The sequence below is a fragment of the Lathyrus oleraceus genome, chromosome 6 (genome assembly GCF_024323335.1).
Source record: "Lathyrus oleraceus cultivar Zhongwan6 chromosome 6, CAAS_Psat_ZW6_1.0, whole genome shotgun sequence".
NCBI lineage: Eukaryota > Viridiplantae > Streptophyta > Magnoliopsida > Fabales > Fabaceae > Lathyrus > Lathyrus oleraceus.
Genome location: NC_066584.1, coordinates 18650774 through 18675007, shown reverse-complemented (window position 1 = coordinate 18675007; position 24234 = coordinate 18650774). Strand labels below are relative to the sequence as shown.

At 28.5% G+C, this 24234-nt stretch overlaps 2 long non-coding RNA genes across 4 annotated transcripts; both read left to right on the top strand.

Annotated features, from left to right (window-relative positions):
- Nucleotides 1-1501: 1501 nt before the first annotated feature.
- LOC127092605 (uncharacterized) lies at nt 1502-10301 on the top strand. Of its 3 annotated transcripts, none has more exons than XR_007792232.1 (2): nt 1502-1569; nt 10042-10301. It is a non-coding gene; the product is annotated as an uncharacterized LOC127092605 (long non-coding RNA). The 3 variants fall into 3 exon arrangements; XR_007792231.1 differs by lacking the exon at nt 1502-1569 and adding an exon at nt 6922-7007; XR_007792230.1 differs by lacking the exon at nt 1502-1569 and adding an exon at nt 9867-9952.
- On the top strand, nt 4089-4540 carry LOC127092606 (uncharacterized). Its single transcript, XR_007792233.1, has 2 exons — nt 4089-4191; nt 4281-4540. It is a non-coding gene; the product is annotated as an uncharacterized LOC127092606 (long non-coding RNA).
- Nucleotides 10302-24234: the final 13933 nt, after the last annotated feature.

Here is a 24234-nt window from a genome sequence, read left to right as displayed (position 1 = left end):
AGACATAATTCACCTCGGTTGATAGAAGTAGTAAGGGAATAGACCATAAATAAAAATAAAAAAAATAAAATACTCTAAAATTTAGTTGAAAAAATTTGAAAAATTAAAAATTAAAAGCTGAAGGAAATATGTCATAAAAAAACTCCTCTAAAATTTAGCCTAAAAAATAGAATAAAATTTACTTACACTACCAGAAAAATGCATTTTAGCCTAAAAAACTTAGCATCAATCCTAACACTGACGTTAATAGCATCTAATTTACATCATTAATGACGTGCACTAACATGTTTATTCATTTTTTATTTATTTTTAAATATGACTTTAATAGCATCTAAATATTTTTTAGAAAAGAAAACGTAACAAACTAATTTACTTTTTTAAAGCAAAATTACTTATTAAAAATGTATTTTTTCTACATAATTATAACAAATGACTTATTTTAAAATTCCTTATTAAAAATGTATTTTTTTCTACATAATTATAACTAAAGACTTATTTTAAAAAAGTAAAGACATATTTTAAGAAATTGTTTATTATTTACTATAATTTATTTATGCATATTATATTTTTGTTTATAAATAATTTTAATAATACTTTTTTTATTTTTTATTTTACTTTTTTTGAATGAAAAGGAATTTTATAATTTTAACATGGTTATATTTTTTTGTAGGCATCACTTATCCAAATCACTTGTCTTATGAATAAATAATAAAATCAAAATTTAAAAATAAAAGTAAAATAAAATAAAAAACAAAACATAAAATCCATTGACAAAAACTAATATTGTTTGAGATTTTCCTTAGAAATAATTGTTAGATAATATAAATGAAAATAAAGTGTAGTATAATTTTTAACAATAATATTTCTTTTTGTTTATGTAATAATATAAGAAGTTGTTAATATCTATAAAAGAATAAATTTTTATAATTGGGGACAAAAAATAATAGAGGAACAAACAAAAATTTATTTATATCTGTTTGATATATATATATATATATATATATATATATATATATATAATATAATATATATATATATATATATATATATATATATATATATATATATATATATATATATATATATATATATATATATATATATATATATATATTTTTTTTTTTTTAAAGTTAGTTTTCAAAAACCATAGATTCAAAACTTATTTCAGCTCGTGTCAATTTGAGTATGTATAGTTTAAAATATATTTTTCAGTTTAGGATTGTGTCTTTTCTAGGATTTTAATTCTGTTTATTTAGAAAAAAAGCATTAATTGAACATTTTTATATGGTATCTTATGAATTTTTCACTTTTTCTTTTATTTTTAAATCTTTAACTATATATATATATATATATATATATATATATATATATATATATATATATATATATATATATATATATATATATATATATATATATATATATATATATATATATATATATATATATATATATATATATATGCGTCCAATAAATGAAATATCACCATAGAAAGTTGAACATATTTTTTTTAAATCGAAAATATGAGAATCATCTTTATTATTTTTCTTATTTTTTCAATTCATTTTGGTACGAGTTGTGATATTTTTGTATTTAGCTTTTGTGAAATCTCATGAATTTGTGTTTTTTTAGTTAATTAGATATGTGTGTTTATGCAGGAAATGAGGTACAAATGTTAAATGCAAAAGAATGTAACAAAGTTGTAGCTGGTTTATGTCGTACCACTGGGAGAACTTTGATTTGCAAAATACATTGCATGGCATTATGTGGATCATTTTCTGTGCATGGAGAATGTAGAGAAAACAAAGATTGTCATTGTAATTGTTGTTAAATTAAATGGTTTTATAGATAACGATGAAATATCACATGTGAAGTGGCTAACTTATAAATATATTAACAAAGTTATTTGCATTCCATATCTCATTTCTCTCCCAAAATTTTACTAGTAGTTATTAGTTTTTTATTCAACCTTTTGGTAAATTCTTGAGATATTAGAATGTGTGCTTATTGAAGGTATTTTGTCTGAACTCCACCGGAGCTAACAATTCATGTGTTGTGCGAATCAAGCTATGAGTTTAATTGGATCTGTTGTACTGTAGGATAGAGTTCAATTGATGGATTATTTGGTTTAAGAATCCATTATAATGAAACATGTTTTTTTTCGTTTGAAATATGACATATAGACTAATTATCGTGGGTAAGATAACAAATGATGTGATGAAAAGTTTCTACTTTTTTCTTGATTCCTTTTTTTTTGAGGTAAAATAATTAATTTTTATTTTTGATTGATTTTCCATCAAGAAGAAATCAATAGTATAAATCCATTCTTCAGGAAGAATTGCAAGAGCGTATAAATGTCTTGATTAAAGTTGGTTCTTCCTCTCTTATAATAATAGTTGTTAAAGTCATTTTCTTTGGTTCATGCTTGTAAAAAAGTTTAATTTTGTTAAGAAAATATGAGTTATTGTTTTTGAGTTATTATATTTCTAACATATCACTAAACAATTTTAACAAATATCCATAATTTTTTTTTAAAAATTAAAATAAAAAATACACTAAAGAATCAACCTTGAGATGCTTATCTACTTTGCAATCAATCCCATGAAATGACTTCCATTTCATGCAATGCTTTCATTATCAATGTGTTTTCAAGACTCGTATTTTGCTTTCAAAATAAGATTGTGGTATTTAAGTTCTAATATATTGGTTGGTGTGAGTTTCGTGTGGATTGATAAATTGACAATATCTTCATTTTGTTACTTTATAAATGAACCACAAATATTTGTTGGTTAAACAAACAAACACATAATTCCCCCTGTTGATAAAATTAGTAAGGGAATAGACCATAAATAAAAATAAAAAATAAAATACTCTAAAATTTACCCTAAAAAATTTATAAAATAAAAAATTAAATGCTCAAGGAAATATATGCCATAAAAAAACTCCTCTAAAATTTAGCCTAAAAAATAAAAAACAAAATGCTCAAGAGGATACCTCATAAATAAATAATTTAAAAATAAAATAAAATGTGCTTACACTACTAGAAAAAGTCATTTTAGCCTAAAAAACTTAGCGTCAATCCTAACTCTTACGTTAATAGCATCTAATTTACGTCATTAATGACGTGCACTAACATGTTTATTCATTTATTTTTTATTTTTAAATATGACTTTAATAATAGCGTTAGCCATTTCTGATACTCCAGTATTTAATTCTTTAACTATTTAATTCTCTATTTATTTACTTTAGCATTCGACTGTGGCTAACTATCTAATAATACTTTAATTAATTTTGAATTTATTTATTTCAAAATTACCAACCCACACTAACATAATCCTATTGGTGCCAAATTCTGCCTACTTTTTTATTTATACAATTAAATATATGCGTCGATTTCTGGCGACGCTAAAGTCTTCCAAAGCAACAAATTGTTTATTCCCCATAATTTTTTATTTGCCATAATATTTTTCGTTTGCTTTTTTTTTAATTAATAAATATTAATTGAATTTCTATTTAAAATTTAAAATAAATATAAATATATTAGAAGGTTGTACTAAAGTTATTATATTTATTGTTTATATATATATATATATATATATATATATATATATATATATATATATATATATATATATATATATATATATATATATATATATATATATATATATATATATATATATATATATATATATATATATATGTATATATATTTTTTAAAGTTAGTTTTGAAAAACCATATATTCAAACTTATTTCAGCCAGTGTCTATTTGAGTATGTATAGTTTAAAATATATTTTTCAGTTTAGGATTGTATCTTTTCTAGGATTTTAATTCTGTTTTTTTAGAAAAAAAGCATTAATTGAACATTTTTATATGGTATTTTATGAATTATTAGTTGATTTTGAATGAATTTTTCACTTTTTCTTTTATTTTTAAATCTTTATCTTTTAAAGTTATATATATATATATATATATATATATATATATATATATATATATATATATATCTATATATCTATATCTATATATATATATATATATATATATATCTATATATATATATATATATATATATATATATATGCGTCCAATAAATGAAATATCACCATTGAAAGTTGAATATATTTTTTTTAAATTGAAAATATGAGAATCATCGTTATTATTTTTCTTATTTTTTCAATTCATTTTGGTACGAGTTGTGATATTTTTGTATTTCGCTTTTGTGAAATCTCATGAATTTGTGTTTCTTTAGTTAATTAGATATGTGTGTTTATGCAGGAAATGAGGTACAAATGATAAATGCAAAAGAATGTAACAAAGTTGTAGCTGGTTTATGTCGTACCACTGGGAGGACTTTGATTTGCAAAATACATTGCAAAGCATTATGTGGATCGTTTTCTGCGCATGGAGAATGTAGAGAAGACAAAGATTGTCATTGTAATTGTTGTTAAATTAAATGGTTTTATAGATAACCATGAAATATCACATGTGAAGTGGCTAACTCATAAATATATTAATAAAGTTATTTGAATTCTATATCTCATTTCTCTCCCAAAATTTTACAAGTAGTTATTAGTTTTTTATTCAACCTATTGGTAAATTCTTGAGATATTAGAATGTGTGCTTATTGAAGGTATTTGGTTTAAACTCCCCCGGAGCTAACAGTTCATGTGTTTTGCGAATCAAGCTATTAGTTTAATTGGATCTCTTGTACTGTAGGATAGAGTTCAATTGATGGATTATTTGGTTTAAGAATCCACTATAATGAAACATGTTTTTTTCGTTTGAAATATGACATATAGACTAATTATCGTGGGTAAGATAACAAATGATGTGATGAAAAGTTTCTACTTTTTTCTTGATTCCTTTTTTTTAGGTAAAATATTTAATTTTTATTTTTGATTGATTTTCCATCAAGAAGAAATCAATAGTATAAATCCATTCTTCAGGAAGAATTGCAAGAGCGTATAAATGTCTTGATTAAAGTTGGTTCCTCCTCTCTTTAAATAATAGTTGTTAAAGTCATTTTCTTTGGTTCATACTTGTAAAACAGTTTAATTTTGTTTAGAAAATATGAGTTATTGTTTTTGAGTTATTATATTTATAATATCAATAAACAATTTTAACAAATATCCATAATGTTTTTTTTTTAAATTACAATAGAAAATACATTAAAGAATCAACCTTGAGATGTTTATCTAATTTGCAATCAATCTCATGGAATGACTTCCATTTCATGCAATGCTTTCATTATCAATGTGTTTTCAAGACTCTCATTTTGCTTTCAAAATAAGATTGTGGTATTTAAGTTCTAATATATTGGTTGGTGTGAGTTTCGTGTGGATTGATGAATTCACAATATCTTGATGTTGTTACTTTATAAATGAACGACAAATATTTGTTTGTTAAACAAACAAACACATAATTCCTCCTGTTGATAAAATTATTAAGGGAATAGACCATAAATAAAAATAAAAAATAAAATTCTCTAAAATTTACCCTAAAAAATTTGTAAAATAAAATATTAAATGCTCAAGGAAATATATGTCATAAAAGAAAAATTTAGCCTAAAAAACAAAAAACAAAATGCTCAAGAGGATATGTCATAAATAAATAATTTAAAAATAAAATAAAATATGCTTACACTACAAGAAAAAGACATTTTAGCCTAAAAAACTTAGCGTCAATCCTAACTCTGAAGTTAATAGCATCTAATTTACGTCATTAATGACGTGCACTAACATGTTTATTCATTTATTTTTTATTTTTAAATATGACTTTAATAATAGCATTAGCCATTTCCGATGCACCAGTATTTAATTCCTAAACTATTTAATTATCTATTTATTTACTTTAGCATTCGACTGTGGCTAACTATCTAATAATATTTTAATTAATTTTGAATTTATTTATTTCAAAATTACCAACCGACACTAATATCATCCTATTGGTGCCAAATTTTGCCTACTTTTTTATTTATACAATTAAATATATGCGTCGGTTTCTGGTGATGATAAAGTCTTCCAAAGCAACGAATTGTTTATTCCCCATAATTTTTTATTTGCCACCATATTTTTCTATTGCTTTTTTTAGATAATAAATATTAATTGAATTTCTATTTAAAATTGTAAATAAATATAAATATATATAACAAGATTGCACTAAAGTTATTATACTTATAATTTATATATATTTATTTATCATCATTCAATTTTTTTATTTTGTGACAAAAGATTTTATAATGAGTTTAATTCTAAAAAATATATATTTATTCAAAATATAAATAGGTATTAGAAAAGAAAACCTAACGAACTAATTAACTTTCTATAAACAAAATTCCTTTTTAATAATGTATTTTTTCTACATAATTATAACTAATGACTTATTTTAAAAAAGTAAAGACATATTTTAAGAATTTGTTTATTATTTACTATAGTATATATATTACTTTAATATATATATATATATATATATATATATATATATATATATATATATATATATATATATATATATATATATAGATATATTAAAGTTAGTTTTCAAAAACCATATATTCAAAACTTATTCAGTCAGTGTCAATTTGAGTATGTATAGTTTAAAATATATTTTTCAGTTTAGGATTGTATCTTTATTTAGGATTTTAATTCTGTTTTTTTAGAAAAAAAGCATTAATTGAACATTTTTATATGGTATTTTATGAATTTTTAGTTGATTTTGAATGAATTTTCCACTTTTTCTTTTATTTTTAAATCTTTAACTTTTAAAGTAATATATATATATATATATATATATATATATATATATATATATATATATATATATATATATATATATATATATATATATATATATATATATATATATATATATATATATATATATATATATATATATATGCGTCCAATAAATGAAATATCACCATTGAAAGTTGAATATATTTTTTTAAAATCGAAAATATGAGAATCATCTTTATTATTTTTCTTATTTTTTCAATTCATTTTGGTACGAGTTGTGATATTTTTGTATTTAGCTTTTGTGAAATCTCATGAATTTGTGTTTCTTTAGTTAATTAGATATGTGTGTTTATGCAGGAAATGAGGTACAAATGTTAAATGCAAAAGAATGTAACAAAGTTGTAGCTGGTTTATGTCGTACCACTGGGAGAACTTTGATTTGCAAAATACATTGCATGGCATTATGTGGATCGTTTTCTGCGCATGGAGAATGTAGAGAAGACAAAGATTGTCATTGTAATTGTTGTTAAATTAAATGGTTTTATAGATAACCATGAAACATCACATGTGAAGTGGCTAACTCATAAATATATTAATAAAGTTATTTGCATTCCATATCTCATTTCTCTCCCAAAATTTTACTAGTAGTTATTAGTTTTTTATTCATCCTTTTGGTAAATTCTTGAGATATTAGAATGTGTGCTTATTGAAGGTATTTGGTTTGTACTCCACCGGAGCTAACAATTCATGTGTTGTGCGAATCAAGCTATGAGTTTAATTGGATCTCTTGTACTGTAGGATAGAGTTCAATTGATGGATTATTTGGTTTAAGAATCCACTATAATGAAACATGTTTTTTTTCGTTTGAAATATGACATATAGACTAATTATCGTGGGTAAGATAACAAATGATGTGATGAAAAGTTTCTACTTTTTTCTTGATTCCTTTTTTTTTGAGTTAAAGTAATTAATTTTTACTTTTGATTGATTTTCCATCAAGAAGAAATCAATAGTATAAATCCATTCTTCAGGAAGAATTGCAAGAGCGTATAAATCTCTTGATTAAAGTTGGTTCCTCCTCTCTTATAATAATAGTTGTTAAAGTCATTTTCTTTGGTTCATGCTTGTAAAAAAGTTTAATTTTGTTAAGAAAATATGAGTTATTGTTTTTGAGTTATTATATCTCTAACATAAACAATTTTAAAAAATATCCATAATTTTTTTTAAAAATTAAAATAGAAAATACACTAAAGAATCAACCTTGAGATGTTTATCTACTTTGCAATCAATCCCATGGAATGACTTCCATTTCATGCAATGCTTTCATTATCAATGTGTTTTCAAGACTCGCATTTTGCTTTCAAAATAAGATTGTGGTATTTAAGTTCTAATATATTGGTTGGTGTGAGTTTCGTGTGGATTGATGAATTGACAATATCTTGATGTTGTTACTTTATAAATGAATGACAAATATTTGTTGGTTAAACAAACAATCACATAATTCTCCCTGTTGATAAAATTAGTAAGGGAGTAGACCATAAATAAAAATAAAAAATAAAAAACTCTAAAATTTACCCTAAAAAATTTGTAAAATAAAAAATTAAATGCTCAAGGAAATATATGCCATAAAACAACTCCTCTAAAATGTAGCCTAAAAAATAAAAAACAAAATGCTCAAGAGGATACGTCATAAATAAATAATTTAAAAATAAAATAAAATGTGCTTACACTACGAGAAAAAGACATTTTAGCCTAAAAAATTTAGCGTCAATTCTAACTCTTACGTTAATAGCATCTAATTTACGTCATTAATGACGTGCACTAACATTTTTATTCATTTATTTTTTATTTTTAAATATGACTTTAATAATAGCGTTAGCCATTTCCGATGCTCCAGGATTTAATTCTTTAACTATTTAATTCTCTATTTATTTACTTTAGCATTCGAATGTGGCTAACTATCTAATAATACTTTAATTAATTTTGAATTTATTTATTTCAAAATTACCAACCGACTAACATAATCCTATTGGTGCCAAATTTTGCCTACTTTTTTATTTATACAATTAAATATATGCCTCGGTTTCTGGCGACGCTAAAGTCTTCCAAAGCAACGAATTGTTTATTCCCCATAATTTTTTATTTGCCACCATATTCTTCGTTTGCTTTTTTTTAATTAATAAATATTAATTGAATTTCTATTTAAAATTTTAAATAAATATAAACATATATAAGAAGATTGTACTAAAGTTATTATATTTATTATTTATATATATTTATTTATCATCAATCAAATTATTTTTTTGTGACAAAAGATTTTATAATGAGTTTAATTCTAAAAAATATATATTTATTCAAAATATAAATAGTTTTTAGAAAAGAAAACCTAACGAACTATTTAACTTTCTTTAAACAAAATTCCTTTTTAAAAATGTATTTTTTCTACATAATTATAACTAATGAATTATTTTAAAAAACTAAAGACATATTTTAAGAATTTGTTTATTATTTACTATAATATATATATTACTTTAAATATATATATATACATATATATATATATATATATATATATATATATATATATATATATATATATATATATATATATATATATATATATATATATATATATTTTAAAGTTAGTTTTCAAAAACCATATATTCAAAACTTATTCAGTCAGTGTCAATTTGAGTATGTTCAAAACTTAATCAGTCAGTTTCAAACCATATATTCAAAACTTTAAAATATATATATATATATATATATATATATATTTTAAAGTTAGTTTTCAAAAACCATATATTTAAAACTTATTCAGTCAGTGTCAATTTGAGTATGTATAGTTTAACATATATTTTTCAGTTTAGGATTGTATCTTTTCTAGGATTTTAATTCTGTTTTTTTAGAAAAAAAGCATTAATTGAACATTTTTATATGGTATTTTATGAATTTTTAGTTGATTTTGAATGAATTTTTCACTTTTTCTTTTATTTTTAAATCTTTAACTTTTAAAGTTATATATATATATATATATATATATATATATATATATATATATATATATATATATATATATATATATATATATATATATATATGTATATGCGTCCAATAAATGAAATATCACCATTGAAAGTTGAATATATTTTTTTAAAATCGAAAATATGAGAATCATCTTTATTATTTTTCTTATTTTTTCAATTCATTTTGGTACGAGTTGTGATATTTTTGTATTTCGCTTTTGTGAAATCTCATCAATTTGTGTTTCTTTAGTTAATTAGATATGTGTGTTTATGCAGGAAATGAGGTACAAATGTTAAATGCAAAAGAATGTAACAAAGTTGTAGCTGGTTTATGTCGTACCACTGGGAGGACTTTGATTTGCAAAATACATTGCAAAGCATTATGTGGATCGTTTTCTGCGCATGGAGAATGTAGAGAAGACAAAGATTGTCATTGTAATTGTTGTTAAATTAAATGGTTTTATAGATAACCATGAAATATCACATGTGAAGTGGCTAACTCATAAATATATTAATAAAGTTATTTGCATGCCATATCTCGTTTCTCTCCCAAAATTTTACTAGTAGTTATTAGTTTTTTATTCAACATATTGGTAAATTCTTGAGATATTAGAATGTGTGCTTATTGAAGGTATTTGGTTTGAACTCCACCGGAGCTAACAATTCATGTGTTGTGTGAATCAAGCTATGAGTTTAATTTGATCTCTTGTTCTATAGGATAGAGTTCAATTGATGGATTATTTGGTTTAAGAATCCACTATTATGAAACATGTTTTTTTCGTTTGAAATATGACATATACACTAATTGTCGTGGATAAGGTAACGAATGATGTGATGAAAAGTTTCTACTTTTTTCTTGATTCCTTTTTTTTGAGGTAAAATAATTAATTTTTATTTTTGATTGATTTTCCGTCAAGAAGAAATCAATAGTATAACCCATTCTTCAGGAAGAATTGCAAGAGTGTATAAATATCGTGATTAAAGTTGGTTCCTCCTCTCTTATAATAGTAGTTTTTAAAATCATTTTCTTTGGTTCATGCTTGAAAAAAAGTTTAATTTTGTTAAGAAAACATGAGTTATTGTTTTTGATTTATTATATTTCAAACATATCAATAAACAATTTTAACAAATATCCATAATTTTTTTTTAAAATTACAATATAAAATACATTAAAGAATCAACCTTGAGATATTTATCCACTTTGCAATCAATCCCATGGAATGACTTTTACTTCATGCAATGCTTTCATTATCAATGTGTTTTCAAGACTCTCATTTTGCTTTCAAAATAAGATTGTGTTATTTACGTTCTAATATATCGGTTGGTGTGAGTTTCATGTGGATTGATGAATTGACAATATCTTGATGTTGTTACTTTATAAATGAATGATAGATATTTGTTCGTTAAACAAACAAACACATAGTTTTTCCCTCGGTTGATAGAAGTAGTAAGGGAATAGACCGTAAATAAAAATAAAAAATAAAAAACTCTAAAATTTAGCCTAAAAAATTTGTAAAATAAAATATTAAATGCTCAAGGAAATATATGTTATAAAAAAATTTCCCTAAATTTTTTCCTAAAAAATAAAAAACATAATGCTCAAGAGGATATGTCATAAATAAATAATTTTAAAATAAAATAAAATATCCTTACACTACGAGAAAAATACATTTTAGCCTAAAAAACTTATCATCAAACCTAACACTGATGTTAATTGCGTGTAATTTACGTCATTAATGACGTGCACTAACATGTTTATTCAGTTATTTTTTATTTTTAAATATGACTTTAATAGTAGCATTAGCCATTTCCGTTGCTCCAGTATTTAATTATTTAACTATTTAATTATTTATTTATTTATTTACTTTAGCATTCGACTGTCGATAACTATCTAATAATATTTGAATTAATTTTTAATTTATTTATTTCAAAATTACCGACCGACGCTAACATAATCCTATTAGTGCCAAAATTTCCTACTTTTTTATTTATGTAATTATATATCTGTGTCAGTTTATGGCGACGCTAATGTATTCCAAAGCAATGAATTGTTTATTCCCCATAATTTTTTATTTTTAACCATATTTTTCGTTTGCTTTTTTTTAATTAATAAATATTAATTGCATTTCTAATTAAATTTTTTAACAAATATAAATACATATAAGAAGATTGTACTAAAATTATTATATTTATTATTTTTATATTTTTATTTATCATCAATCAAATTTTTTATTTTGTGACAAAAGATTTTATAAAGATTTTAATTCTGAAAAAAATACATCATTTCAAAATATAAATATTTTTTAGAAACGAAAACGTAACAAACTAATTAACTTTTTTAAAACAAAATTCCTTATTAAAAATGTATTTTTCTTCATAATTATAACTAATGACTTATTTTAAAATAAGTAAAGACATATTTTAAGAAATTACTTATTATTTATTATAATTTATTTATGCATATTTTATTTCTTTTTATAATTAATTTTAATAATACTTTTTTTTTATTTTAACTTTTTTCGAATGAAAAGGAATTTTATAATTTTAACATGGTTATATTTTTTTCTAGGCATCATTTATCCAAATCATTTTTCCTATAAATAAAAAATAAAATCAAAATTTAAAAATAAAAATAAAATAAAATAAAAAACAAAACATAAAATCCATTGACAAAAAATAAATGCAGTTGTTGGAATTTGAAAGAGGTTGATTATAACATTTCCTCTTGATTTCTAGCATAACCGAGACAATAGGTAGTATTTAAAAAAACAAAGTTGAAATGTGGCGTGTCTATGGTTTACACTTTGATTGTTGATTCGCTAAGATGAAATATTTGTCACTAACGCAATAAAAAACAATGAAAAATAGAAAATCAGATAGACGAAAATGCAATGGAAATATATGACTAAAATGCAAAGAGATAAGGCAAGAGAGAAAAACACCAAAGATTTATAGATGTTCGACCTAATGATTTGGACAACGCCCCTTCTCCAAGAATTCTTTCTCGAGAGTTCCACTATGATATGAGCTTTAATAGGTTTTGCCCACGAACCTCCTTACAAAAGGATTGAAGTTTTACAATGGCTAATGAAACATCCCATGTTCTCATAGATACTCAAATCTTTGTTAGTTAAGATCAGCTAAGTTCTTATATGCTCTATTAGTTGTAAGTTGGGACAAATAGAGTAATTAGTGAACCCAAATGAACTTAATTATTATTCTTTGAGACTGGCCTTTTATTAATTAGTACAAGAAGAGACATTTTGGTAACATTAATAATTGGTCAATTGCTCTAGTAGAGGAAATATTCTTAAGAAATATCATTTAGGATATTTTCTTTTCTATCTCACACTACCAATCACTCAGTTTTCTCATCTCTCTTTTCATCCACTCATTTCTTACCTTGTGTCACTAACACATTTGCCCTTTCTATTTTTCTTTATCAGTAAAAACAAGGAAATGTGAGATAAAACATAGAAACAAGGAAGAGAAGCAAGAAGGGGAAAAAGATGAAGAAAGAAGAGGAAAACTTGAAGAAGGTGAAATCATCAACTAAACCAACTCTTTTCCATCTTCAATTAACACTAGAGGTGGGTTCTAGTTAGATTCATTCCTTAAATAAAACTAGGGTTTTGGTTTGATTCTATGAATATGATGATTGGTAATAGTTCATGATTTTGTGTTGATTCATGTTGTGATTGGTACCATGTTTATGATTGATACCATGTTTGTGTGTTTATGTTGGATTCATGATAATATGCTTATGTTTATGTTGGATTCATGATAATATGCTTGATGAGGTTGATTCTTGATGACGAACTTGCTGATTCTTGATGATGAAGTTGTTAATTCAAGGACTTGTGTTAGTGTATGGTTTGGCATGTGGTGGGATGGTTAGAGATGAGTTAGGTTGTGTCTTGAAGGAAGAGGGTTGAAACAATTAGAAAGAAAATGAACTGGTATAGAAAATTATGCAGAAAGTTCATGAAGTTGCTGCAATCGGTTGCAACCCCTGTATTTTCCAAAAATCATGTATTTTAAGGATTCTAAGCTATCTTAGGAGTCTTGTAAATTATATTTTGATATGTGGGCATAATATTGCCATTGATCAATTATATTCCATGAGAAGTAATTTGGTACATTTCATGTATGATCTTGTGAAGAGTATGATATGAATTGATTGTTATGTATATGTAATAACATGATTAAAACCTATGATGTTGGGTTGGAAACCTCAGGAGCATAATTAGGTGAATGAATTATAAATATAACTAGGTTATGCTGAATAACTTAGATGGGGATGCTTGTACACAGTGGTAATTTAGTGTGTACCGTGGACGAGTAATCACTTAGCTTATGAAACAATAAGCCTTATATGGAACATGTGGTGATAATATTTGATTTGGTGAACCTTATCAACTAGTGATTGATGAGTAAGATCATGTTGTGATTGATAAACTAGTCATGTATTCGGAAACAACCTCATTGTAGTGTCCATCCCAAACTGTGATACTTATGAAAAGTAAGAACTGGGATACACGCACCAATACTTCACATCAACCAAATATGTTAGAGTCCCATAGAAGATGTGGACCTCAAAGTGGGTTAGAGTCACATACGAGGAGAAGGCTCAAAATGGGTTTGAATCCTATATGGAGTGACAATTATTGAAGTGGGCTCGAGTCCCATGAAGAATCCTAAATCCACAAGAAAGTCGAAGTATGATACAAGGATCTGTGACACCTGTCAATAAGCCTAGTTTTATTGTAGGCACCTTTATATATATTGTGCCTTAGTTGTGTATCATATTTTGGGCATGTATATATGTACATTATTGTTGTCAGGCTCTTGTGAATTTCAGTACCAAACTTACACGATGTATAATATGTATTCTAGACATGTATTATATGTGGGTGTTAGATTTGGTATCAGAGCAAATTGAATCTTTGACCCAACCGTGAAACATCACAAGTTATTCCTTCCGCCTCATATGTGTATTGTCATCATTGTTCTCGATGTCATATTTATAGCATTGAGCCTGATCAACTTAACTCTATTTGTATGACATTTCATGGAAGACAGACGCAGAGGTCCTGGTGTAAGAACAAGATTTCGTGCCTACAATTCATCTCTAAGATTTTGGTGATCACAAAGGATGAAACAAATTTGTACCCTAACATAATTTATCTAAGTGTGCAAGACTCTAAACAAAAAGAGGTCAGATAGACAGATATCAGACACACGCGCAAGTCCAGAATTACCACTTACACTACGCCAAATAAGGGAAAAGAGGGCGCTTTTTTTGGCCTATAACAGCGCTTTAAAGCGCCCTCTAATCTGGCGCTGGCATAGGTAAAGACAGCGCTTTTTTTCCTAGTGAAAGCGCTCTCTAAAGTGGCTCTTTAAGCCCTTTAAGGGCCATTTTAGAGGGCGCTTTTTAAAGAAAGCGCCCTCTAAAGTGGAAACTTTTAAGGGTTTAGAGGGCGCTTTTACTGGAAAGCGCCCTCTAAAGTGGAAACTTTTAAGGGTTTAGAGGGCGCTTTTACTGGGAAGCGCCCTCTAAAGTGGAAATTTAAAGGGTTTAGAGGACGCTTATTTTGGAAAGCGCCCTCTAAAGTGGGTGGTTATTTAAATTGTTTGTTTTAAAAAGCGCTATATTTTTTTATTTATTTTAGACAACCTGTATATTGAAGCAGTACACCTAAAACTGTATAATTTGAAGCCCTTTTTCACACATTGCATTCAACAAGCCTTATATACAACAATCCATACATATACAACAATCCACTGATATATAATCGTTTAACTTCTAAAGATTCTAAATATACAACCAATTCATAACTTAAAAAGAAATAAAACTAAGTAGCAAAAGCATCTCTGAGATGTATGTTTTTTTTGCTAGCCGCAGTCTTCTTAGCAACAACCTCTTTTTGTTCAATATCAATAGCATGAACCTAAAATATCATAAAATTAGTTAGGTAAAGTATAAGATCAAGAATTAACATTTTCTATGCATAAATATCATATAATTGTGTTTATACCTTTTTTTTTTATGCAACTGACTCGATTTGCTGTAATAAAAGCCATTTTACCTGTAATAAAGAAAACAATTAAAATCATTTGACCTGTACCTTTTTCACTAAGTTCTCTTTCTTTTCTTGGTTGGAATATGTTCTACATGTCTCTTAACAACACGGACGGCTGGATTGATCCAAATACCCTCATTATGATCATTTCTAATATATGAATCATTTGATATAATATTCTCATCTTGATCATTTCTGGTAAACGATTCAATCTCAACATCAATATCACCTTGATCTCCAGTGTTTTCATCAATTACTTTGTTGGAAAAAAGAACTATAGACCATTTCGTACTTTTCGGATCATTGACATAGAACACTTGTCTAGCTTGAGAGGCTAGAATAAAAGACTCATCTTTGTATCCCACCCTATTAAGATCCACTTGCAAAAATCCTGACTTATCCATTCGAATGCCGTTATTATTTTCAACCCACATGCAACCAAATATAGGAATCTGAAACTTCTCATAATCAAACACCCAAATGCGCTCGATAACACCAAAATACGACAGATTTGCAAATTTGGGGTTTAAGTCCTTCACACTTGATATGTGCATTGCTTCAGCTACCACGATGACACCACTATTCTGCATAGTACTTTTATCATCTTGTTCTTTGGTATAAAATGTGTATCCATTAATCGCGTATGCGCTATAAGAAAAAACGTGGAAACTTGGACCATATGCTAAGCATCTCAACCTTTCTGTTATTGAAGCGGGATCTGAATAATACTTTGAATAAATATGATCCTTAAACCAAGGTATAAAACATCGATTGTGCTCTCGTACTATCCAATTTTCATTTCTATTGGGATTTAAACCTCGGAGAACATCCTTGTGAATTTCAACATACAGCTCAACCTCATTCTCATTGTGCAGAACATACAAATGCACTTGATCCCGTTCGACCCTTGATACTGCCACGATTTTATTTCCAATTAGATTTTTTCCCTCTTTCTTTTCGACAAGCTGAGACTTGGGGAGTCCGATTGACTGAACATTAGACAAATATTCAGTACAAAACTCAATCGCTTCTTCAACAATGTATCTTTCAACCATACAACCTTCTGGTCGACTTCGGTTCTTCACGTACCCTTTTAATATTTTCATATAACGTTCAACAGGGTACACCCATCTCATATAAGCTGGTCCACACAATTGTGTCTCTTTCACAAGATGAACAACTAGATGTACCATTATGTCAAAAAATGATGGAGGAAAAAACATTTCAAGCTCACACAAAGTAATAACGATTTCTTTTTGCAACATTGGTAAGATCGCAGGATCGATCACCTTACTGCAAATTGACTTGAAGAAAGAACACAACTTAGTTATAGAGCTTCTTACTTTTTCTGGAAGAATAGAACGCATACCTATTGGGAGAAAATGTTCCATTATAACATGGCAATCATGGGTCTTTAAACTCTTTAACTTGAGGTCTTTCATAGACACAAGTCTTCTAATATCTGAAGAGTACCCTTTTGGAACTTTAACTTCACTTAGAATAATTCTCGTTACTTTTCTCACCATGCAAATTCCAACATGTATAACTTCGATCAATTCCATGCCTCATTAGATGCGATGTCAACTGAACTGCGTCAACCCGTTTCCCATAACAACAACCCAAGCAAGGACATATCATTCTACTGGGGTCTTTGGCGTGCGCAACGGCAAACTTAACGAATTCTGATACCCCATTCTCGTACTCTCTCGACAATCGATTGGAAGACATCCATGTATTATCCATTACTAATTAGAATAAACAAAAAACAATTTCAGAAGAGAAACCAAAAATGGGATGAGACAAAACAATTTCGCTTTATTGAGTTAGTCTCTGTGCAGGGCATTCATGTCTCCAACAACAACCCAAAACCAAAACAATTTTGGTTTATTGAGTTAGTTTCTCAACATTTTCAGATATCTCTGACTTCAATAGCATGAGAATGTATGAACCATGCATTAAGCATTAGTGGTATGCACTAATTTGTAGCATAGTTATATATCATCATATAGTTTTTACAAAAGATAAACATTGACTAGAAAATATATATGTAGAATTGTATAATGGTCTAACTGAAAGCTAACAGAAGAATAGTCGACTCTAATTTACTCTATCAAATAACATCCATACCTAAACTTCTTAAGTTACTAGCTACGCTATGTATGCTAAAATAAATACACTCATAAGCTGCATAGTGTACCTTTGATTGGTAGAAGGTGTTTTAGATATTGCTGCCTCCTTTTTCTACATCGAGAAATAAATGGAACAGTTGGTGAAATTTAACCCATAATGCCTAGTCTCCATTGCTAGCATTGCAACACAATAATTATTGTTGAGAATACTCAATAAATGTATGAACCAAGAAAAATGAAACCAAAAATGAACAATAGCGAACGTCAAAAGAGAAACCAAGTAATATGAAGATTAGAAAAATACCTATGGTGTCAAAATCGAACAGCTAACAACGAATTAATAGAAGGAGGAAACGTCGTAGATCTAACAGAGGTGGAAGGAGAACGCCTTAGAAGTAGCGAAAATCGTAGCAGTGAGAACCCTAACGTGAAAAAGAACGAAAATAACAGAGAGTGAAATAACAAAACGCGCAGTATGTTATAATTTTAATGTTTACTAAAGGGGATCTTAGAGGGCGCTTGTGGAAAAAAAGCGCCCTCTAAAGGGGGCCTAAGAGGGCGCTTATGAAAGCGCTCTCTAAGGCTTTCCAAAAGCGCTTTATAAACTGGAAATGCACATGGACTTATAGAGCGCTTTTTTAAAAGCGCCCTCTAAGGGTAACCTTAGAGGGCGCTTTCTAAAAAGTGCCCTGTATTGTTGTCCCTCTATCTCCTCCTTATTTTTTCGCTTCACCTTAGAGGGCGCTTTATTACAAAAGCGCCCTCTAAAGTGCGCTGTCTATTCCAGTTGTTCGCTCCTTATTTTTTCGCTTCACTTTAGAGTGCGCTTTTGTAATAAAGCACCCTCTAAGGTGCGCTGTCTATTCCAGTTTTTGGCGTAGTGTTAGAAGGTACTCAAGCAGAAGCTCTGACTCTGAACAAAGGAGGCGTACAAAGCTCAACGAAGAAAGATGTATCAAACGCTCTGATTCTGAAGAATGCACTATAGGGTCTGATGATCTTTCACTCTGATGTAATCACTTCAGGAAGACACCAAGAAACTCTGAAGTCAATAAACTCTTAGCACTATCTGAAGATACACACGCTGAATAGAAACTCTGATCTCCGCACACTCTGATTCAGAAACGATCAATAAGACTTAGCTGTGAAGTCTTCCACTTATGGCAAGAATCCATTTTTGGAAGAGAGTTAACGCGCCTCAAACTGCTATGGAAAGAACAAAGAGATTAATTACATTAAACGCCAATCATTGCCAAGATCTTTTCATCCAACGGTCTCCTCATAAAATCCCTATATATATATAGTATATATATATATATATAGGATGGATAATCTTCATAAGGATCAGCGAAGCACACAAATATACTGAAAACAATATTCAAATCTCTTTTCTTGCTCACACGATTTGTTGCTCTAAGTGTGGACTATTCTTCTGTTCTTATTTTGTGTAATTTCTGCTTACCTAGAAGCACTAAGCACATAATTGGATTTTTCCTTAAACTGCTGAATTTTTCCTCAAGTGACTTGTGAAGTCTGTAAACTTGAGAGGGCTAAGAGATCTTTATCCTCTTAGACGCTCAATATTGTAATCTTTCAAGATTAGTGGATTAAGTCCTTGTTGAAGGCGAAATCACCTTGGCAGGGTGGACTGGAGTAGCTTTGAATTTCAAGCGAACCAGGATAAACTTCTGTGTTGATAGCTTTATTTTTCGCGTGTGTTCTATTTGCAAAAGTTTATATTATTCGTTAAAACAATTCAAACCCCCCTTTCTTGTTCTTCTCAACCTTCAATTGGTATCAGAGCTTCGACTCTGTTATTGATTTTCTAATTAAACACTTAATCGTGTAGAGAGATCCAACGTGAGAAAAACATTATGCCCAACACCAATGAAAGAGACAGTTACAATGCCAAACCTCCAGTTTTTTCTGGAGAAAAATTTGATTACTGGAAAGACAGAATCGAAAGTTTCTTTCTGGGTTATGATGCTGACCTATGGGACATAGTTACTATTAGCTATGTACCTCCTGTATCTGATGCTAGTATTGCTATTGCCAGAAACAAGATGATGGATGACCAAAAGCGTGACTTCAAAAATCATCACAAAGCCAGAACGATATTGCCGAATGCCATTTCTTACAATGAATATGGAAAGATCACCAACAGGGAAACTGCTAAAGAAATACTTGACTCCCTAAGGGTAACCCACGAAGGCAACTCACAAGTCAAAGAAACAAAGGCTCTGGCTCTAATTCAGAAGTATGAAGCCTTCAAGATGGAGGACGATGAAGCTATAGAAGTAATTTTTTCTGGATCTTAATCTTTAATTGCAGGACTTAAGGTTCTGGAAAAAGGCTACACAACTGCAAATCATGTCAAAAAGATTGTCAGAAGCCTGCCAAAGAAGTGGAGACCTATGGTCACTGCATTAAAATTATCAAAGGATCTGAACAACATAAGCCTAGAAGAACTCGTTAGCTCCCTTAGAAGTCACGAGATAGAACTTGAGGAAGATGATCCCCAAAAGAAGAAAACAATTTTAGCCCTGAAGTCCAGATCTGAGAGACGCAAACCAGAAAGGAGCAAAGCCCTCCAAGCTGAAGAAGAAGATAATGACGACTCTGAAAAGGAAGATTCTAACGACGAGGAAGAGTTATCCCTTCTGACCAGAAGAGTGAAACAACTCTGGAGAAAAAGGAATAACAACTTCAGAAGACCAAGACCTGAGGGAGATCGCTCAGAATCAACTTCTAGAAGCAAATCAAGCAAAGAGGTAACATGTTATGAATATAAAGAAACATGTCATTACAAAAACGAATGTCCAAAGCTCAGGAAATAAATCTCCAGAAGAGAAGGATTCAAGAAAAATTCCTTCAAAACTAAGAAGGGACTCGTGGTCACCTAGGACGACTCTGAATTTGATGCCTCAGAATCAGACTCTGAAGAAGAACATGCAAATGTGGCATTCATGGCTACCACATTTGGAAATTCATCACAGAGAGAATCTGATCCTGAAGAGGTATTTTCTGATCTTTCTCGCTCTGACCTTGAATCTTGCCTTTCTGAATCTTTAAACTCATATCAGAAACTTAAACAAAAATTTAATGCATTAAAAAGAGTCCTTGAAGGAATCAGTGAAGAATCTGATAAGCTTGAGATAACAGTTTCTGAATTAAAGGATGACATTCTGATTTTGAAAAGAGAAAAAGAATCTACAAATAAACAATGCTTAAAACTTGAAGAAGCTTTATCTCAAACCCCACAAACTTCTAACACAATTATATATGAATATGAAAAGGCTTTTCAAAAGTTTCTAAAAAATGGGATAGAAAGAAGCAGAATGACCTCTATGATTTATAGAGTCAGTCAGAATAAGAAAAGAGGAATAAGATATGATTCTAATGAAGACGAACACATATCTTCTACATATGACAAACCTAAATCTCCATTTTCTTATCACTACACACATGCACAAACACAAAATTTTACTAATGCTAGAAAATCCAAAGTTTCAAGAAACTCTGGGAGAACTAATCACAAAGGACCCAAAAGATTATGGGTACCAAAGGATAAGATAGTTTATGTTGCAGATATCCTATACAGCAGAGTTAAGACGCCAATCATGGTACCTGGACTCTGGGTGCTCGCAACACATGACGGGAAGAAAGCATATGTTCCAAAGCCTGGAACTTAAGGATGTTGGCTTTGTAGGTTTTGAGGGAAATCAGAAAGGAAGAATCAGAGGCTCCAAAACTAATGGTAATGGATATCTTCCCTCTATATATGATGTTCTCTATGTAGAAGGATTAATGTGTAACTTGTTATCAATAAGCCAATTAAGTGATAACGGTTATGATATAATCTTCAATCAAAAAACATGTAAAGCAATTAATCAGGATAATGGAACAGTTTTGTTCACTGGCAAGAGGAAAAACAACATTTACAAAATAAATCTTTCAGATCTAAAAGATCAAAATGGAAAATGTTTAATGTCTGTAAATGAAGAGCAATGGGTATGGCATAGACGCTTGGGCCATATTAGCATGAGAAGAATTTCTCAGCTAAATAAACTCGAGTTAGTCAGAGGTCTACCTAAACTGAAGTTTTCTTCAGAAGCTCTGTGTGAGGCATGTCAGAAAGGAAAATTTTCAAAAACTTCTTTTAAAAAGAAAAACGTTGTTTCTACCTCTAAGCCTCTGGAACTTCTTCACATTGACCTATTTGGACCTGTTAAGACAACTTCAGTCAATGGAAAGAAGTATGGACTGGTCATTGTTGATGATTTTAGTCGTTGGACATGGGTAAAATTTCTAAAGCACAAGAATGAGTCTCACTCTGTATTCACTAGCTTCTGTTCTAAAGAGCAAAATAAATTTGACTCTAAAATCATATGAGTCGGAAGTGATCATGGTGGTGAATTAGAAAATAAGTTCTTTGAAGAATTTTTTGATACAAATGGAATATCCCATGATTTCTCCTTTCCTAGAACTCCACAACGAAATGGGATTGTAGAGAGGAAGAATAGGACACTCCAAGAGATGGCCAGAACCATGATTAAAGAAACAAATGTGGCTAAGCACTTTTGGGTTGAAGCAGTAAATACATCGTGCTATATTCAGAATAGAATCTCTATAAGACCTATTCTGGAGAAGACTCCTTATGAATTATGTAAGGGAAGAAAACCCAACATTTCTTACTTCCATCCTTTTGGATGCTCTTGGTTTATTCTTAATACTAAAGAACATTTGAACAAGTTTGATTCAAAAGTACAAAAAGGTATTATGTTAGGATACTCATAACGCTCTAAGGGCTATAGAGTATACAACACATAAACCAAAATTATGGAAGAATCAATACATGTCAGATTTGATGATAAGCTTGACTCTGAAAAGTCAAAGCTAGTTGAAAAAATTATAGATCTGGAGATAACTCTTGCAGGTTTTGACGAAAAGACTAAAGAATCAGAGGAAACTAAAAAGCAAAATCCAGAACTCACTGAAATATCAACTATCCAGACAAGATCAAAGAATCATCCAAAAATCTCTGAAGAATTGATTTTAGGAAACAAGGATGAACCTGTCAGAACACGATCTACATTCAAAGTATCTGAAGAAACTCCTCTGGGATTAGTATCTATGATTGAGCCTATTTCCTGTGATGAGGCACTTCAAGACAATGACTGGATTCTGGAAATAAAAGAATAAATTGATCAATTCTCAAAGAATGACGTCTGGGATCTTGTTCCAAAACCAAAAGGAACTCATATTATTGGAAAAAGATGGGTATTCAGAAACAAACTAAATGAAAAGGGAGAAGTAGTCAGAAACAAATCACGACTGGTAGCACAAGGTTACAATCAACAAGAAGGGATTGACTACAACGAAACCTGTGCTCCAGTCGCCAGGTTAGAATCTATTCGCTTACTTGTATCATTTGCTATAAATCATTCCATCAAATTATATCAGATAGATGTCAAGAGCGTATTTCTCAATGGTTATATCTCAAAAGAAGTGTATGTTCATCAACCTCCAGGTTTTGAAAACTCTAAATGTCCAGAACATGTTTTTAAACTAAAAAAATCCTTGTATGGTCTAAAATAAGCTCCTAGAGCTTGGTATGAAAGACTAAGCAACTTTCTTCTGGAACATGATTTTATTAGAGGAAAGGTTGACTCTACACTTTTCTGTAAAAACATTAGAAATGATCTCATGATATGTCAGATATACGTTGATGATATGATTTTTAGTTCAGCTAACCCCTCTGTTTGCCAAGAATTCTCCGAGTTAATGCAGGCAGAATTTGAAATGAGTGTGATGCAAGAACTAAAATTCTTTCTGGGAATTAAAATTAATCAAGCTTCAAAAGCTACATATGTATATCAAAGTAAATACATAAAAGACATTCTGAAGAAATTTTAAATGTCATAATGCAAACCAGCAAAGACACACATGCATCCGACCTGCATTCTAGAGAAAGAAGAAGTAAGTCAAAAGGTGTGTCAGAAGTTCTATCATGGTATGATAGGCTCTCTTCTCTATCTGACGGCTACACGGCAAATATTCTTTTTAGTGTATGTCTCTGTGCCAGGTTCCAATCAGATCCAAGGGAATCTCATTTAACAGCAGTTACAAGAATCCTAAGGTATTTGAAAGGAACACTTAACATTGGCCTGATGTATGAGAAAACATCAGAGTATATACTCTATGTATATTGTGATGCAGATTATGAAGGGGACGGAATGGAACGTAAAAGCACG